The following is a 6,000-nucleotide window of genomic DNA, read 5'->3' as shown; positions in this document are numbered from 1 at the left end:
TTTAAAGATTTTATTTAGGAATCCTTGGGTGGGGGATCCCTGGGTGGCGCAGCGGTTTGGCGCCGCCTTTGGCCCAGAGCATGACCCTGGAGACCCGGGATCGAGTCCCACGTCAGGCTCCCTGCGTGCGGCCTGCTTCTCCCTCTGCCTGTGTCTCTGCCTCTCTCTCTCTCTGTGTCTCTCATTAATAAATAAATAAAATCTTAAAAAAAAAACCCAAAACCAAAATGCTTGGGGTAATTCCAGGCCATGGTTACCTGAGAAAGTCTGGGGAGATCTGGTCCTGCCAACACCTGGGAGCGCCCGCTTTCTTAGTCTGGTGGATGAAGTGCCGGGGGTCCCAGGGAGTGACCCCACAGATGGTGACTTCTCAGCACGGAGGTCCCCCACAGCCTTCCAGGCTCTCACAGGTCACATCGGGGCGGCCCAAGCGGAAGTGTAGTGGGCAGAGAATGGTCACGTCTCCGAGGGAGCGTCGTCGGAGGTCGTGTCTGGGTCAGGCAGCTAGTGGGGGACAAGGAAGGAGCCCTGCTGGGAGCCACGTGTGAGGAGGTGGGGGCTGCATTGTACAGGCCCGAGGCCCGGATGACCCCCCCTCCCGAAGCCACGGGGCACCCAACCCCATCCTCCTGGGTCACACAAGCGCCTCCTTCCACGTCTCCCGGGATGCGCTCCTGGGGCCCCTCAGCCAACGCTTCAATTCTCTTCTCTTGGCCAAACCCCAGGGCCAATTCCGTCCTCCCGACCTCTCTGAAGCTGCTGGTTCAGTGAATCACCTTCTATCCTCATTGTCGTCTCTGTTCTTGGCAGGCCTTGCAGAAAGAAAGAAAGAAAAAATCCTTTGCAAGATTAACATTGACCACAAAGGATGTGCTTTTCTACGTTTTTTTTACATCTCATTTTTCAAGCTCAATTGGTTCATTTTGTTGCAACTACAATTCATTACAATAAAACAGCAGAGGCAGGAGGGGTTGGGGGGGAGGCAATATTGATAAAATGCGTATCAAATATTGAAGTTTTCAACATAAAAATAAATCACTTTATTATTTCCTATAGATGTACGGCTGCTCCAAACAGCACCCTCCTGGGTGGCAAAATAGAATATCGATTAGCACATGACACATGCCCACTGAACTTGACTTAGCTGAGTATCCGGGACTCCTTGAGGCCTTTTTTTCCCTGGAGGGAGACACCCAAGCAAGGCTCTGTGGCCTCTCCCCAACGGCACCAGAGTGGGCGAGGCTGGGGCATCTGGTGTCAGGACTCGCAGGAATTGTCATTTTTATGGCTCCGTGGAGGGGGGAGGGGGTAATGTGAAGGAATGCTCCGATTGCAGCTGCTTTTCCACCTGGAGAGGTCTCGGGGACAATGCTCAAAAGTAAACTGCAAAGGGAATTGCGGAACTGCTGTTTGAGGAAAAAATTCCAGACTGTTTTACGAAAACTATTAAACTGTTTCACACACACACACACACGCACACACACACACTGGATTCTCCGGCTACAACTCAGCTCTAAGAATTTTGAAGCCTTGATAGAATATGCTGGATCCTATAAACTGCAGGGAGGCTTGGTGCCCCAAGAGGCTAAACCCGGTGCGTGATTTCTTTTTTTTTTTTTTCTTAGTCAGAGAGAGAGAGAGAGTGAGAGGGAGAGAGAGACACAGGCAGAGGGAGAAGCAGGCTCCATGCACCCAGAGCCTGACATGGGATTCGATCCTGGGTCTCCAGGATCACGCCCCGGGCCAAAGGCAGGCGCTAAACCGCTGCACCACCCAGGGATCCCCGGTGCGTGATTTCTGAAGCTGACTCCGCCACAAGTCCTACTTCCAGCCACAAGCGTAAAGCCCCGTTTTGTCCTAGGAAGCCACGAGGTGGGCTGAATGCACACGTTCGGATGAAGGGCAGAGTCTTCTGTGTGGGATCGTCGGGCGGCTCCCTGCCTGCCCCCGCGACACGTGCGCCCTGGGGATAATTCCTCGTGCTCATATGCTCATCTGATGATAACTGTCCACAGGGGTATCTCTATTTTCTTTTTTTTTTTTAATTTAAATTCAATCCGCCAACATAAAGTCCGTGCTGAGTCCCAGACGTAGTGTTCCTGACTCATCAGTTGCGTACAACACCCAGAGCTCATCACATCAGGTGCCCGCCTAATGCCCATCACCCACGTAGCCACCCCACCCCCTCCAGCGACCCTCAGTTTGTTCCCCGGAGTTAAGAGTCTCTCATGGTTTGTCTCCCTCTCTGATGACTTCCCATTCAGTCTTGCCTCCCTTCCCCTGCGATCCTCTGGGCTGTTTCTTATATTCCGCATATGAGCGAAACCGCACGCTGACTGTCTTTCTCTGACTGGCTCCTTTCACTCAGCGTGATGCCCTCCAGTTGCATCCACGTTGAGGCGGATGTTAGGTACTCGTCCTTTCCGATGGCCGAGGACTCTTCCATTGCGTATACAAGCACCACATCTTTACCCACTCATCCGTCGGTGGCCATCTCAGCCCTTCCCTCAGCTTGGCCACTGTGGACATTGCTGCTATGAACATTGGGGTGCAGGTGCCCCTTTGGGTCACTGCATTTCTATCTTTGGGGTAAATACCCAGTAGTGCGATTGCTGGTTATAGGGTAGCTCTATTTTTAACTTCCTGGGGAACCTCCATACTGTTTCCCAGAGCGGCTGCACCAGCTCCCCTTCCATCTCTTTCTATCAAGCAATTTGAAATACAGAAAAAAATCCCCTAGTTGCTGAAGCCAATTAGTTGGGGTTTCGGTTGTTGACACGTGGACCACCCTCACCCATAGAAACTCACTCAGAGAGAAACTGACAGCTGGGCCGGGGTCACCTCTTGTCTTGGTTTCCTAGGGCTGCCATGACAAAGTACCACACCCCGGGTGGCTTCAAACAGCAGACACTCACCCTCTCACTGCTCTGGAGTCTAGACATCAGAAGTCAGCTGTCCTCCCGTAGGGGAGGATCTTGCCTTGCCTTGCATCCTCGGTGCTCCTGGGCTTGCAGGTGCAGTGCTCCAATCTCTGCCTTTGTCACATGACCTCCCAGTGTGTCTGTGTCTCTGTGTCCAAATGTCCCTTTTCTTACAAGGACACCAGCCATACTGGATCGAGTTCCACTCTGATCCAGGAACGACCTCATCTTAACTAATTCTATCGGCAAAGACCCTATTTCCAAGGAAGGTGACAGGAGGACTGAGGGTTAGGCCTCAGACATGGATTTAGCCAGGAGCACAATTCAACCCATAGCAGGGTCTTTCCCAGGGACATCCCAGGGTATCCTGTGACAATACCCTGATTGCTTTCAGAAACAAACTGGGGGGACCGCTGTGGGGAGCCAAGAGGTGCAGCCATGGTAGCGCCCTCCTGGCATACTTGGGTCAGTGATCCTGACTTCATCAGTTCCATGTTAGGGGTTCATCCTTGATGAGCCTGCACCGTGAATTGACTATTGATTCTAGAACCTGCTCTGACTCATGCCGGTGACACTTGTGGTGGGTGTATGCAGTTGTGGAGCCTAGGGATGAACTGGATTAGCAGGAGATGCCGGGGTGGGGGGTTGGGGGCAGGGGCTGTCGCCAGGAGGCTGGAAACAAGTGGCCAAATGGCAGCTGTGACGAGCACATGCCCAGGGTACCAGCAGGCAAGGAAGAGGAGGCCACAGGCCAATCCTGGAAGTGCTTGGTGTTCTTCAAGCCAACCCGGCCCCAGCATTCCTACAGGTCCTGGGTGGGGCAAGTCCAGGGGCGCAGGGAGGGAGGGGAAAGGTGTGTCTGGGGGGGACCCCAGCCCCGAGGGCCAGGCGGGGGGAAGGGCACCAGAGGACATGTAGGGTGGGCTTCATCTGCAGTGCGGAGCATCCCCTGCCGCTCCACACACCCGACCAGGGCGTTGGGACAAGAGGCGGGCTGGGGCCAGCTGGGCACCTGGAGTTGGACTCAGTGGGCCCGGGGCTGGATCGCGGGCTGGAGGGTCAGAGGTCAGGGTGGAGGAGGGAGCATGACGAAGTGACAGTGGCTGAGAACAGCCACTCTGGGAAACGAAGGGTAACTGCAACTCGTCCTAACAGCACTTGGGGGCAGCTGGGACCGCAGCGGCGCTGCCCCCGGGGCTGTGCGTCATCGGGGTGCTTCTCAACTCCGGCTGCAGGTGACAGCTGCGGGGGCATCGTCAAGGACGCTCACCCTGGGGCGCCTGCCTACAGCTCAGGTGGCCATCCCGGGGTCTGGGGTCGAGTCCCCCCCTCGGGCCTGCTTCTCCCCCACCTGTGTCCCTCATGAATAAGTAAATTAAATCTTAAAAACAAACAAACAAACAAACAAACCCACGACTCCTCACCCTGAGGGATCCCTGTAGCTGGCCTGGCAGGACCTACAGGCTGGAGGACCCTAGTCGCTGATGCGGGAAAGGAAACCCTCTATGGGCTCAGGGCGCACGAGGGACCCCCCCTCCCCAGGAGCTGGACCGCTTCCCTCTGGGGCCTCCTGGGGGGGGCACCGTGTCCCTGCGCCAGCCCCTGACAGCAGCGCGGCTGCTCACTGGGCACCTGTGCCGGTGCAGGGGGGCTGGGGACAGCCCCCCGACAAGGACGGGCCAGGAGAGAAGACGGGCACCAGGGTGGCACCTGCCAGGGGTCACCGGCAGGAAGGCGGGGGCCCCAGCAGGGCCGGCGGCGCCTCTGGGCCAGCATCATCTAGGCACCCCTAAGGGATGTGGGGGTCCAAGGTAGGGGTGGCAGGAGACTAGGAACGCTGAGTTCTGCCCCTGTGGGCGGGGGACCCTGCAAGTGCCCCCCAGCACTCCCACCCCGAGGCAGCAGCGGGTGTCCAGCCAGCCCCTCCCCGTTGTCCGCGTGCCTCTCACTGCAGGCCAACCCCCCCCCACCTTCAGGCCTCAGCAGGGGGAAGCCACCAGGTCCCCGCGGGCGTCCCCACAGGTGGTGCTCCCCTCTGGGCTCCAGGGAGCACTGCGGGCGCTGCTGGGGGTTTCTGCGGCCTCCCCGAAGCCCCCTCTCTCAGGATCGCTCACACCAAATCTCAGTGATCTCAGCCCGGAGGCCTGAACTTGGAGACCCACGCGGGCAGCACCGAGGTCCCCACGCCAGTTCCCTTCGCCAGGTTGTCACTTGAAGCATCTTAGGGCAGAGACGCCGGTGTTTGCATCGCCCCGCAGTCCGTGAAGCGCTTACACATTTAGCATCTCACCAAAGACAGGTGCAAGCAGATCGGGACCGTGAACCGGGGACCCAGGCTGTCACCTCGGGGCCACCTCACACCGAGAGCGTTTTGGTGCTGGAGAAACCATCCTCTCTTGATGGAATTCAAGGGAGAGCCGCCGGGTTGGGAACTCAGAGTCTAAAGAATAGTCCAGTTTTACAGGCTTGCTCATTTCTGGCTCTACATCAGTATCCCCCGGGGGGATGCCAGCGTCGTGGGCCTGTGACCTGGCTGTCCCCGGGGGGCCCAACGTTCAGGAGGACTCTGCACCTAGAAGGATCACCCACTGGTTGAATGTTCTCTCTTCACCTTGAGATGTTTGATATTTTTGAAACATTTTCATTTTGCGCAGAGGCCCTGCAAATTCTGTACCTAGTCTTGCCTGGGAACTTCTTAAAAATGCAGAATGCCAGGCCATCCTCGGGGCACCTTTCGAATCAGAATCTGCATTGTAAGGAGATCCCCAGGGGATTCGTATGCACCTGAAAGCCTGGGGGGCATTGCTTAAGTCATCCCGTTCTTTTCCTAGAAGTTAGTACGAAAAGGTGTTAGTAAGAAGAACAAATATTCTGAAAAATACATGTAGGACAATGACAAATTGACAACATTCAGATTTTTTTTAATTGTCTTAAACTTAATATCTTGGACTGTGTAATACTCTCAAGTTGTTTCAGGAGACTCAGGCCAGACAGAGACCTTGTCATGAATGATTGCAGGGAACAGACACCGGGGGCTAATTTCTTTATTTTGGAGGCCCAGCCACGTCAACAGGGGGAG

At 55.8% G+C, this 6,000-nt stretch overlaps 1 long non-coding RNA gene across 6 annotated transcripts in view; it reads right to left on the bottom strand.

The window, feature by feature from the left end:
* Positions 1-248: 248 nt before the first annotated feature.
* The window catches only part of LOC119870707, a 33,122-nt gene continuing 27,370 nt past the window's right edge, over positions 249-6,000 (bottom strand). For 4 of the 6 annotated variants that reach the window (XR_005353404.1, XR_005353405.1, XR_005353400.1 and 1 more), the window contains one exon: positions 249-812. This is a non-coding gene — a long non-coding RNA (uncharacterized LOC119870707). Of the gene's footprint in view, positions 813-4,902; positions 5,749-6,000 lie in introns of those variants that run through there. The other 2 variants (XR_005353403.1, XR_005353401.1) reach the window with 2 other exon arrangements.

Source organism: Canis lupus, chromosome 1, assembly GCF_011100685.1.
Source record: "Canis lupus familiaris isolate Mischka breed German Shepherd chromosome 1, alternate assembly UU_Cfam_GSD_1.0, whole genome shotgun sequence".
Classification (NCBI taxonomy): domain Eukaryota; kingdom Metazoa; phylum Chordata; class Mammalia; order Carnivora; family Canidae; genus Canis; species Canis lupus.
The sequence above is the reverse complement of the archived record's forward strand: the minus strand, read 5'-3'. Positions and strand labels throughout refer to the sequence as shown.